General features: G+C 43.5%; 1 protein-coding gene across 7 annotated transcripts in view; it reads right to left on the bottom strand.

The window, feature by feature from the left end:
- The window catches only part of TIAM2 (TIAM Rac1 associated GEF 2), a 166233-nt gene extending 156515 nt beyond the window's left edge, over positions 1-9718 (bottom strand). For 5 of the 7 annotated variants that reach the window (XM_088052691.1, XM_088052689.1, XM_088052688.1 and 2 more), the window contains exons 1-2: positions 9586-9718; positions 5385-5497 (exon numbers count right to left, since the gene is read on the bottom strand). The gene's annotated coding sequence lies outside the window, so the exon portion shown is untranslated. The remainder of the gene's footprint in view (positions 1-5384; positions 5498-9585) is intronic. The other 2 variants (XM_088052690.1, XM_088052692.1) reach the window with 2 other exon arrangements.
- Positions 9719-13075: the final 3357 nt, after the last annotated feature.

A 13075-nucleotide genomic window follows, 5' to 3' on the forward strand; every position in this document is an offset into this window, starting at 1 on the left:
AAACGTGTAACAGATGCATGTTCCTCATTAAAAAAGTGTTGCTATACATTATGTCTTGGCTGTAGACAGATTCTGGCAGAGATTGATACACTGTGGACATATAATTCATGTGTCTAGTATGTGAACTCTGGACCCTGCTTAACCTGCTGAGGTCCTGTTGTGGATCTCGGGCCATGGAAATGGGAGCAAAGGGAGAGAGCAGACAGACGTGGAGGACCAGTGTGTAGCTGAGAAAACAACAAAGCTATTGGACATACTTTTCTCAGCACCATCCCCAGGCACCAAGGTTTTATTCCCATTTGTATAATGAACTGGAAAAGCAGCACCGATTCCAGCTACCTTTCTCTGAGAGGAAAAAGAAATCATCACTTCATGGTGACCATTATCTTCCTTGAGTTATTTCTGGCCTTCTGTTGAAATTTAACTTTTGGGTTTTGGAAAGGTAAATTCTAATGATGAATTACAATATATTTTTTTGGCTGATTGGTGCTTAAAACCTGCCCATGTTAATCATAACTTCATAATCCACAGGGAGACCCTTAGTTTTATTCCTTGCCTGGTATTCAGACTTCCATTTAATTACTGGTTACTTAGATTTATAGGCAGATTTGCTAAAAACAGTGACTCTGTGTGCAGACAATAACCTTTTGATGGGTATGGTAGTAAAACTGAAATTCCTATGTAAACAGGACCAAATTTTAAAAGTAGCTGGTGTAGCTCACTAATGAAATTGGCAGCACTGTGTGGGTACTTTGTCTTGGAGAATGCTAAATGGTGCGTAGCCAGCATTTGCTCCATAAACTGTCAAACAAGAGAACCGCAACTGTTCGGTGATTTGTTTTTCTAATGTAGTTCTCTACTATGGGAAATGTCTTTTCCATGACCAAATGTAGAAGCTGTCAGGATCCAAAAGAAATAGGGGGCAGAAAGATGATGTCTAGAAGGTATCTCCCAACAGAGTAAAAAGGAGAAAGAAAACATTTCTCAAAAACCCAGTTTTGGGAGCACCATGAAAAAGCGAAGCGCTTTGGAAAAAATTACTTAAAGGATGCTATAATTAATTGCTGAGCATCAATTACAGTACTGTAACACTCAAAATTTTCTTTCCCTTCATTAGGTAGCACTGATATTGTTACATATCTCCACAGGAAGATTAAACAACAATATACATGTCTGGTATCTTTCTTCTCATTACTTTACAAAATGAAACAGACTTCATCACCTTAAAAAGGCACACAGCCTCCCTTCCATTACTGAAGAAACAAACACTGCAAATAAGTGATACCTGAACTCTATGCCTCAGCAGATGAAGCAGCATATGAGCACTGATTCCAAGTTTCCTATTTTGTTCCATATTCCTCTTCAGCACTTTATTGCTGTTTTAGGCTCATGTCAGGCAACAAGAGAAACATCATTTTGTCCATAATAATAAAGGCTAATTAAACAGGTAAAAGTCTTCACCACTGATGAAAGGATGTCCCCAAATCAAAATTTTAAAACAATCAGTATGGACCAACTATTTCAGACAGGTGCTCCGGTGAAGTCTCTCTCTCAATAATAGAAAAAACAGCACAGCTCTCCTTTTCCTACTTCTGTTTGGACCAGAGGAGAAAAAAAAAAAAAAACCAAAAAAAGATGGATTTCATCATCTGAATTCAAACCTCATCTGATCTGGTCCCCAGGAAGGCACACTGCATTTAAATATATGCAATGGCTATTAAGGGATTGATTCTGGGGAAGTAATCAGACACACAATATTTTTACCAGGGTTCAAGTGTCCACAATACCCAGTAAAATAATCAAGGCTGCTCTGAGCAGACTGCAAGACTCCTCTGTGCATGTAGATACTTCCCAGTGGTGCAATTGCAGCTGTTAATTAGGCCTTGCCCATATCTGTTGCACACTTGCAAGTGGCTGATGTAGCAGTCAGCTGCCCACTACCCCACAATTTCCCTCCCTGCTGCCAGCCTAGGAACCGGTTGTTCATAACAAGAGCAATGGGAGGACAGGACTTCTGCAAGGAATTTGAGAACTATCAGCAATAATATGCCAACTACAACAAATCTGCTCTACAAGAAGGGAGTGTCAACACACATCAGTAACCTACACAGCGATTGTCAAGAATCAAAGCTCACATCATTCTATGTCCCTGAAATGTCAACTCAATTGCAAATTTAAAAACAATAGTTTTATCACTTTGCCAGTCATAGGACAAATCCCAATAATCTTAGTTTTGCTGACCTTGACCAGGCTTGAGACAAGTAAGTCACAAACACAGAGAAAACCAGAAGCCCACAGAGTGATTACAAAAAATAAAAATCACAGCCATGGCACGACACACTAAAGCCCTGCTCCATCCCTACTACCCACTGCAATCTACACTGCCCTTAGGGAATATTTCTAGATTAAGCTGCCTACTAGCAGCATGTCCTTTTGTCCGAAGTCTAATGCATTACTGGCATTTTATAAGCAGATAAATCTTATGGGTGGGAGTGTACTGTGAGTGTTGCAAAGATATTTCCCTTTACTGTTGTCCACTATTAGATTGTGATACAACTTAAAAATTGTCCCCTAATTTGGAACTACATGGGTCCAATCCACTTAGTTAAGGCAAAGCTTTTTTACTTTCAGTAACCAAATCAATGCTATCACTAAATAAAAAGCACAAAGGGAAGGGACAAAGATTCATAACAAGACCATGATCGTGAGGTCAGAAAAACATCAGCACGAGTAATTATATTATTGTTAAAAAACCTTTACAATTATTTATGATGACTTAGCTTTTCAGGTGCTATTTGTGCTTTGTGATAATGAAAGAGCACAACAGCACTTAGCACCATTTACCTTTTTTCCATACAGGAAGCCTATTATGGGTACAGCACGCCAAACGAGGACTACAGTTACACAGGTAAATAGCAACACCTTAATCACTATTTGCCAGTGGAAATTAATCTCAAAAGAAGCAGCCCCATAACTCTTCCACCATTGGTTTCTGACTTTAGCCAGTCACTCATCCAAAAACTTGAACATCTTTAAGCAAACATTTTCCCCTGGAGATCTGATAAAGCGATATATGTACAAAGTATTTTAGTTCAAATAAAATATTCCTGTTGGTTTAAAACCACAGGAAAAAAAAGTAAATTATTTTAACACTTTCTTTTTTCAAACAAGATGCCTTGCAGTCAGTTGGTAAAGCCTGAAAGTTGATAATTGCTTAACAAGCTTTGTATTCCAAACAAAAGTATCTTAGTGGTTCAAGTTTCCTTTCTGCTGTCATATATAAAATGATCACACAACTTAATTATAGAGAGTTAACTCTGCCAAGTATCTCACACTGAAATGATTATATAATTCTATTAGTAATCATAAAAAAAAAACCCCACTCATTATTGGTACCACTACCATGTTTAAGTATGATCTCTTTGTATCTATGGTGGATCACACCTATGAACTGTCAAAATCAAATTTCTACCATCTGACCCAAAGGAACAACCTGCAGTGGGAGCATGGCTACACCAACATCAGTTTCAGATCCTGGACTCAGCATTTCTGCAGTAGTCTACTTTCTTGAACTAGAAAGAGAGGTGAATGTCCTATTTTTTTATGGCTGCACTAAATGTTTCCTTCTAAAAGGTATTTTAATAGCATTGTGGTGATTCACAAAGGAAACTAATTCAGTATATGGTTAACACATATAAACATGCCTTCTATCTCTGAAGAGATGCAATTTTTTTAAAGAGCATTTTCCAGTGATATCAAAATAAATCAGCAATTCAAACTTTACAGCATCAATTGAAGATGAGATTTTAGCATGTAAGTACACAAACTGTTCACAGTGTCCCTATAGATGCCATCTATAACTCAGAAGATGCACAGAGCCTTTTGAATGACGGCAATGGAATTGAAATTATTTAATTAGAAGAATAATATGCTCTAGTCCTTGGCCACTCTCTCACTATAAAGTAGGAATTTCCTCTGGGCAGGCACAGCACACAAACCAAGCTGCAACTGCTCATCCCAGCTCCAAAAAAATGTAGTCTTACTTCCCAGTCCTGTGGGACACCAGAATGGTCTGCTAACTTCTTTTGTAAAGCTTCCCTTCTTCACTTAGTCTAAATCCATCCCAACAGTTCAAGGAAAACAGAAGCACTTGTTACCACAACACAGAGTTTAAAATGCTAATAAAAGCTACGGAAAAGTAAGCACATTTGTGCTATCTTCTGATTTACTTTTCGAATCAAAACCAGAAGTTCATTTCTTATGCCAAGGCAGTTTTTCTTTTTTTAATTAAGACATTTTAAAATTTGAATCATCCTTCTTCTGGGAAAGGCATGGAAGAAAAAGACAAGACACACTACTACCAACCCAAATTTATCTCAAACCCTATACTTTGCAATTATTGGGTTCTCCTTTAAAATTGGATACCAATTTAATAAAATATTTTTTTAATTACAGTAGAAAACTGTTTTTAGAACCTTTCCTCTTGAGTGCTTAAATATTGGAGTACCGAGCTGAATTTAACTTACACTTCCGAAAAGCAGTAAGGAACTAAAACCAGGCAGGAGGACCAGTTTTCCTGCTTTTGACTTTTATTAATGATTCAGAGAAATTATTTTTTTTACCTATATGAGAAAGTTGCTGACTTCAGTGAGCAATAAACTTCCACAACTGACTTCAGTGGAACCCCAATTAATATCCTCAAAGAGAACATTTGTCTGCTCGTTCCTTACCGGAGATAAGAGGTTCCCTTCTAAATTGCATCCTGGAGACATTTGACTAAAACTTTTTTTCCTCCAGGCAAAAAGTAAACATCTATAAATATTTTATACCAACACTGCAAAGCAAAAAAACAGACTAAGCACTATTAATGTGCACTTTTTTTTTTTCATCACATTTATAAGAAACAGGCAGTGATGCACGCCACAAGGCTGGGATCTAATCAGACACAGTAAGGCCCTGTCTAGACAGGCAAAAGTTATTACAATCAGTTAGCGTGGTTGAAGAACTCCATTAAGATGCAGGCCAGCAAGAAAGAAACCACATTAGCAAATGACACAGCACAACCAGGCACCAAGGCAGCCAAGGGGCCTCCTGGCACGTTCAAAATCAAGCCTCTCTTCGAGTCAGTGGCGAGCTGGCACGTCACAGCGCTGGCTCCTTTGTCAACATCGAGTGGGACAGACTACGGACACACGAGTGGCGGGCGAGCGCGTAACCCCGCAGTGCTCTGACCCAGGCACAGCATCCCTCAGGGAAAAGGAGCTCATGGGGGAGCTCCATGAGGAACCTGAGCGCTACTCCCTGGTGCTGTGCCCAGGCACGGTCTGACTCCATCCCCGCAGCAAGGCACCAAGTGCCCACAAGAGAAAAGACAATTTACTCACAGGGTGATCACGTACTGAGGGTGTTTCTGTCACACTTCATTCCTTGGAATGATGTCGCTGTTGCTTGTGGAGAAACACACTTCTGTGATATTTGGCACATAAGCGCACAGATGCTAGAAATAAGAAACACTATACTAAATAAGAAAGAAAAACCAAATCAACCAAGAAAGAAACAAAAAGTTAAAAATCAAGTGATAAGGATTACATATAATGCAAAGCAAACTTGTTGCCTTTGCTGTCATCTTCCCCCTTGATCAAAACTTTCAAGGCTTCTCAATAACACCTATTTGGTTTGCAAACGGGGTATCACAGCACGTTTGATACAATCACAGATGTGACAATAAAAAAAAAACACACACAACCTATTTATTACTTTTACTTGATAACTTTTTTTCAAATAATTTGGTTTAAAATAAAGAAAAAAAGTACTATTCCAAAGAGAGAAAGAATGCACTGAGATCACCTAGGAAATTTTTGTCTCAACATCTATAGACATTTGAAACACTTCTAAATTTAGACACCCCAGCATTTAACATGGTCCAGAAAAAAGAGAAACAGAGCCAGAAAATTGCTCATATTTTAATTACTATCAACAGTAAACCCTATTTTCAGCTATGCTATCCCAGGCAATGAACTACAAGCTTTGAAACTTCTATTAAATTCCTCACAAACTATTTGCTGAAGAGGAGCAAGCATATATTTCTCTGGTTGCACAATATGACACATACACATTTGGGATGGGAGAGGAAGTTATAAACTATCCACAATCCACCAGGGACAATTTTTCTTCTTTGAATCAAGAAAAGGCTTCATAATAAATTCCTTCACTATTGTATTATATAATCTCATTGGTAGCATTTGTCCAAATTTTTCCGGTGCATTACTTCGTGTCACTGCAATTTACTTTGCAGAAAGGGAAAAAAAATCTCAGTGAGAACTAAAGAGCATATACAGAAACTGTTGAAACTTTTCCCATCCACTGTCATTATACTATTACTGTTCTTGAATTTTCAGAAGCAATGACTTCACTTTGGCACCATCAGAATCTCACCTTTGGCTCAAAGTGGTAAGGCGACCCTATTAATTCATTAGGGTGCTCCACAGCAGCAGGAGGGATCCTTATCAATGTGCCCAGGCACTATCAAAGGCAAGGTCAGAGTAAAATTGTCACTGCAAATGTGAACAGACAGCACGTGGAGCTCACCTGTGCAGTCAATGGGCAGGGCACCCACATGACCTCTGCAGACATCCTACTGAAGGCAATTCTGTGAGGCCTTCAGCAGTGCCTGATGATAGCATCATTAGCTGAGCATGGAAGAGCTCAGATCTGGCTAACAAATGCAGGTTTTAGAAGCACATCTGCTATTAAAAACAAACGAAAACCTGTCTTTCAACCAAGTCTTGGTCAGCTCCTTGATGAGCTGTACTGTGACCCAAGAGGAAGAATATCCAAATCCCATGAATCAATACCATCAAGTCCTGGAGGCAAATATATCATAGAATCATAGTATGGTTTGGGTTGGAAGAGACCTTAAATATCACCTACTTCAGTCCCATGGCCATGGGCAAAGTGGACTGACTCTCTTCTGTAGGTAAAAACTGACAAGTAATTAACACTTGCACTTGCAGCAATTCATTACTTCCAGACATTCAGAATACCTTCAGTACGGATCTAACCTGAGACAGTGAGGGATGCCCATGACCTGAGCACCACATGAATACTTCCTGCCAGCTCCTTGAGGGACTGCAATAATGGGAATGCAAGAAGCAACTGCACCACCAATTCAACATCAGCTAAAACTACACTGCTGTGCAGAGGGGAGGTCTCACAGCATCCTCCATCTCTGCCCAACAATTGCCACCTCCTGCCTTCAGATGACGCTATTGCAAGTTGTTGAAACAGCAGTCAATCATGCTGATGGTTTTTCCCCAGTTGTGAGCACTAATTTTCAGCCTGATCAGTGGTCTGATCCAACTCATAGTCAGCAGAGCCAGCACAAGCAACGCATGGGGATGGTGTAACCAGGACCAGAAAGAACAGATTCCCCATCTCCTGCTGCAGGAAGGACTCTGCTGACTTACACTGGGATTCAGCTTCTGCTTTTTTATCAGCCCCGGGATTGAGAAACACACTCATTTTTTTTTCGTCTGGATGATTAGCACCCATTCCTGTCAAAAGCCCATGTGATAATCACTTACTAATACAAGTGTCATGACTGACTGTAAAACATCTGGCTCACCCTGTGCATTAAGTGCTAGACAGGCACTGCAGAGAGCAGCAAAATCCAGTAAGTGCTTACAGACTCACACACTTTTTATAAAACCCTGCATGTTGTGCTGCTCTACCTACAGTGTTTATTGTTGTCCAAAGCAACAATTATGCAAACATTTGGGCACTTGCTTAATTCTTCTGTTACAAACTACTCCATTACACTTAATGGATTAATTAGCAAAGACTCATTTTTACCCAGAGAGTGGAGGATCCCAAGGCTACATGCAGAGTCACGGGACAGGCTCCCAGGAGGAGGCAGGGAGGAGGAAAGGCACCTGGGAGTACCTACAGTCACACTGCAGCTCCACAAGCAGTTTTGGCAGCAGTATCAAGTTTTGCCAGTTTAAAAAAACAAGCTGCCCTACCTTACCTACTCCGTCTTTTCTCCTCTCTTACACCCTAATGAACCAAATCATAGAATTGATCCAGATTAAAATTACATCTGTTTTTTGCTCAGTGCCTAGATCCAGATCACCACAGGACAGCCTAAGTGTTCGTGCTGCTATGAATGGGGAAAAGAGTCAGAGCTAGGCAGGGGCTGCCAGGGCAACCCCACGTTGCAGCAGTTTACAGCACCCAAAGCACAATCATAGCCCAACTCTGTAGTTTCAGGCCTGCTACAGTTACCTGACATTGAAATTAGAGCAATGGGGGTGGTTCTCCACTTCCTCCCTCCATCTCCCTTCCCTCTCCCCACAGCACTGGGGCTCAGCATCTCTCCCAGACACTCCTCTGGGAAGGCAGAGCTAAAGAGAAATCTCCCAAAAAACAGCTCTGAGGCTGGATTAGGTTTCTGCTATGTTGGCTCCTGGAAATGGCTTTTGCACAGGGTCAGATGAACTGGCATAAAGGAGAGGGTGCACTGGGTGCACAGCAGAGCACCCAGAGCAAGATGTCTATATTTTTCCCAACTACAGAAAGGAACCCTGGCCAGGACCAACCACTGCCTCCCACAGGGAACAGCCACAGAAGTAAACCCATTTGCAGGATTGCAAGTCTCACTCATGCCAAAAACATAGAAGCACATTATTGTAAGTTTAGTTAGATAAAAAAAAAGGTCATACAAAGTACTGGTTTCCTTTCACATTCTTTGCATATACAAAGACCCCAACGGTTCCAGGAAGATTTTCCTGTATAGCCTTACTGAAAGCTGATTAAAGAAAATGACCATTAATCCCACTAGTAATTTAAAACAAAACGTTAAATTAATTTCAGTGGGAGTTCTGGCCGTGTACAAACCCCAGCACGATACCCTCAGGTTCATACACATTGCTCTCTTGGAAATGACAAGAACTCTGCAGACATACGAAAAGGCGAAATTTACTCCACGTTATTAGAACTCGGTACAAAAATCACCAAACGATCTGCACGAGGCTTAAAACTATTTCCTTAAACCCCGACCTTTTGAAATTGTTGTTCACGCCGCTCTTTCCCTTTCCACCTCTTACTTTGAAAGCTCGCCCCCCGCGATCATCTTTAAACCAAGATCCCCGCTAGCAAACCTTTTCATTTTGCTGAAAATCCCGACGGGCGTTTTCCGAAGCTGCCGAGCGCAGCGCGGCGGGAGCGAGGTTCCCCGGTGAGCCCCCCGAAGCGCCGGGCACAGCGCAAGCATGTGCCAGCCGCCGGTCTGGCCGCAGGGGCTCCGGAGGAGCCCGGCTGTCCCGCCGGGAGCCGGGGAGCCCCGCGGGCGCAGCCCCGCTCCCCCGGGCGCCCCAGCGCTGCGCGGGGCGCGGAGCCGAGCGCGGCCGCGGCTCTTTGTTCGGTGGCGCCGGAGGCCGGAGCGGCCGCGCCCCGCCGAGCCCGGACCCGGACCCGGACCCCGTCCCGCGGCCGCAGGAACGTGCAGCGGAGGACAAGGGCTCAGCACAGACGGACGCTTGGGAGCGCCTGCCGGGGCTGTCAGCCCCCCGCCCAGCACCCCCTTACCTGCCCGCGGGCGCGGAGCAGCCCCGAGGACTTTGTCTCCGCGGCGCGCCCGGCTGCCAGCGGACAAGTTTCTGCCCCCTACTTCGCTCCTCGCAGCCACAGCGACGCTTTCCCCGTCCGTCCGTCCGCCCGCCCCTCTCTCCCTCGCTCGCTCCCTCCCTCCAGCAGGGGCGGGGGCGGCGGTCCGGAGCGGCCGACCCCGCCCCGCGGTTCCCCGGGCTGTGCCCGGGCTGTGCCGGTACCGGGGGTTCCCCCGAGTCGTGTCCGAGCGGCGGAGGCTGCCGGGCTGGGGGCCGTGCCCGCCTGGTGCTGCCCCGGGCAGGGCTGGGCTGGCTCACCTGTGCCCGCCGGCCCCTGCAAGGGCAAGCGAAGGGTGAGGGATCCAGGCGGTGCCACGCCATCCTCCTCTGTTTGCCCGAGCAAGCCCTCCTGTCTTTTAGTCTTCGTTTATTTACAAACTCCCTGCGAGTTACCTAGCCGGTTAATGCAATAGCAGGAGAAATTAAACCCAGGGGGAACATCACACCTCTTGGGTTTTTCCACACTCAAGTATTTAATGGATGAGAAACTACCTGTCAGAGCCCTTTTAAGGGGGGTTACACAGCGAAACAAACTCCAAAAGGGACGGCTCCAGGGGCACTGCTGCCATTCTTGCAGATATTTAAGAAGGCTGGGACAGGCCCCTGTCTGCGCAGCAGAGGTGTGAGAGCAGAGAGGGACAGGCACACCGCCTGCAATTGTCTGCTGCCTTCAATTCTCCTGGTGTGTTTATTACCACAATTGCACCGTGCAAGCACGGCTCTGATGTGTGTTATATAATTAACCTTTGTTATGTTGGTAACCCTGTCATTCTCTCCGCGGGGCAGTTGTGAGTATGAGGAGGAGGGCTTGATGTTGGGATAGTCAGTTGTTGTTCCCCTGACAATTTTTATTTTGGTTTCTCTCCAGGAAAACTAGATCAAAAAAGTTGTTTGCCATAGACAGCAGCGTGGTGAACACTGTGGTAGTCCTTTGTTCCTCAGCTAGTCTGTGCCACAGCCAGCCCTTAAAGTTTTGTCTCCTCCCCAGCAGGCTACACCCTGTCTTCAGAGAGGCCCAGCACATCAGCATAGCAAAACTGGGTGGAAGGGAATCTCTTCAGGAGGCTGAACTGAGAAGCAGAGGATGTGTGTTCATGGTAAACTCAGCTGTTTCGACAATACACTATGTTAGAGTTTTCTGCTGGCTTCCTGCCTGCAGTATTTTTTTCTGTAATGTAGTGAGGGATAGAGTCATCAGCATCACAGGCTGTCAGGACAGAGGAGGCTCTTCTGGCCAACATGTGCTCTCTGTCAGAGAGCACTACTGTCCATCACAGCACACCTACCTGTACTGACTGAGGGATACTGACAGCACTCCTGCCCCACAGCCTGGCTTAGCCAGTGATTATTACATTTCAATGAAGAAATCTACCCTGTGACTATGAACTCTTTAAATATGAAACACTAAATACTTATAAGACTAAAATGAGTGGCAACTCCCATGAGTATTGTTTCTCCCACTGATCTTGCAGAGAGCATTTAAGCTAGATGTAGTGTCTAGAGAGCTAGGAATATACCTGGTTTCCATTAGTGATAGAAGGAAGCAGAGGAACATTGCAAAACAATTATAAATATTTTTTATTATATTAGGGAAAAAAGGTATCAGGTCAAGTATCAGTCAAAAATCAGCCTTCTTCATCGTGTTTAATGTAATCACTCAGAAATAAGTAAACTTTCCTCACAGGGTGGAAAGAGTCTGCTGAAGTTTATGCATCTGTACCATGTTCTATTTTAACCAATGTCTCCATGGATAGGGGGCTCTGCTGCATAATTAGTACATTTACTTTGGGACTGGGGTGTTTATCCTGTTCCAGATCACCTTGTTCCCCCTGTTGATTGCTTTTCTCTTTTACACAACTGCAATTTGAATATTGCTGTGCCTTTGTGCAACTGCCCTCAATAAAGACTCTAGGGACAGACTATCAGCTGGTGACCATGGTGCTGGCTCTATGCACTGAGCAGGAGATGGAGCAGAACAAATCCATGGAGAGCTGTTGGAAATAATCAGTGGCAGTACTGCTAATATGGCACATGGAAAAGTCATACAAGAAGTCATATGGAATCTCTTAAAAAGTATTTGTTCTTCAATGGCTAGCTCTCAAACTTTCAGCATTGTGCCAGGATTGTGTTCCCAATTTATTTTTCACAGGCCTGAGAGCTAACTACTTACTTTTAAAAAGAAATAGAAGCTTGAACTGCCTCATATTCAAATAACTTCTGGAATGAGGAATTTAAAAACAAGCTGAATATCATTAAAAATGCTCATATCTGTGGCATTGGTAGCGCAGCAGAAGTGGTGAGAGAGGCATTATTACCCTTCTCAGCCATCCACCTTTGTTTTGCTGTTATGGATAATGTTTATAGTAAATTCATATTAGTGGTAAATCCAGTTTGTAGTGTACTCCAGAGATTAAAATCTTTACATTTGCAAAGTGCCAAACGAGTTGCCTATTAAAAAAGACACAAGAAAATGTCATACCAGAAACTATCATCTGCTGTCATGAATATTTAAAGCTAGTGTCACTGTCACATGCTACACACCGTAAATTTACTCTTAAGGCCACCATTAAAATTCCTAAAAACATCACAAAATAATACTTCCCTTGCAGACTTGCATATTACAATGTTTTGTGGTCTCAGGTCCGGCCCTTACCTCATAACTCAGTCAAGCAAAACATCCATTGAAGTAAATGGGAATTTGGCAGGAAAAGGAGATGGAGATGGGCCAAAATCAAAACAGGGATGGAAACACTCCAGTCTTTTAAGGCAGTTGGATTCCTTATGTAGACCCAAAGTTTTCTGTTCAGAGCTTAATTCTCCTGTGAGATTAATGGAGGACTTCCGATGGGCCTTCAGCCGGCGTGTCTACCTCACTAAGCAGGCTTTAGTGAGCACCATCTGTGGCTGTTCCTCATGCACACCAGGTTCCCAAGGTACACAATCAAGTGTTATTTGTGTAAGAATATTAAGTTCCCCCTTTTGCCCCTCTATTCCTTGGTTTTCCCTCTCAAGGAAGTGTTACATTAGAAGTTTCTTCAATCTTAACCACTTTCATCCTCCCTCCTTTGGTTTGCTGTGGAGCAGAGTGTCTGACTGACTCAGTGCTTGCATGGGTTTCCTCTCTGTGGTTGGTGTTCCTGTTTGTCCTCCAAGTGTCTCTCTCTCCCTTTTAAGTAGTGAAATCCTTTATCTGTCCCTTCCTGACCTCCCTGTATGTATGGCTTCTGGGCATCGGCTTTACTTTTGTTCTCTGCTCCCCATCAGCCATCCGTGTTCCATCCGGCTGCAGCAGCTGGGCATCGCTGGGTCTGCCTCTGCCTGCCACCCTGACTGCTCCTGGGACCCCACACCCCCAGCACAAGCAGTGCAGACTATAGAGCTGCCTGTTCTCTAAATTTCAACTCATAAAA

This window comes from Pseudopodoces humilis, chromosome 3 (assembly GCF_049639895.1).
Source record: "Pseudopodoces humilis isolate 2021_Gansu_Grassland_sample_001 chromosome 3, ASM4963989v1, whole genome shotgun sequence".
Classification (NCBI taxonomy): domain Eukaryota; kingdom Metazoa; phylum Chordata; class Aves; order Passeriformes; family Paridae; genus Pseudopodoces; species Pseudopodoces humilis.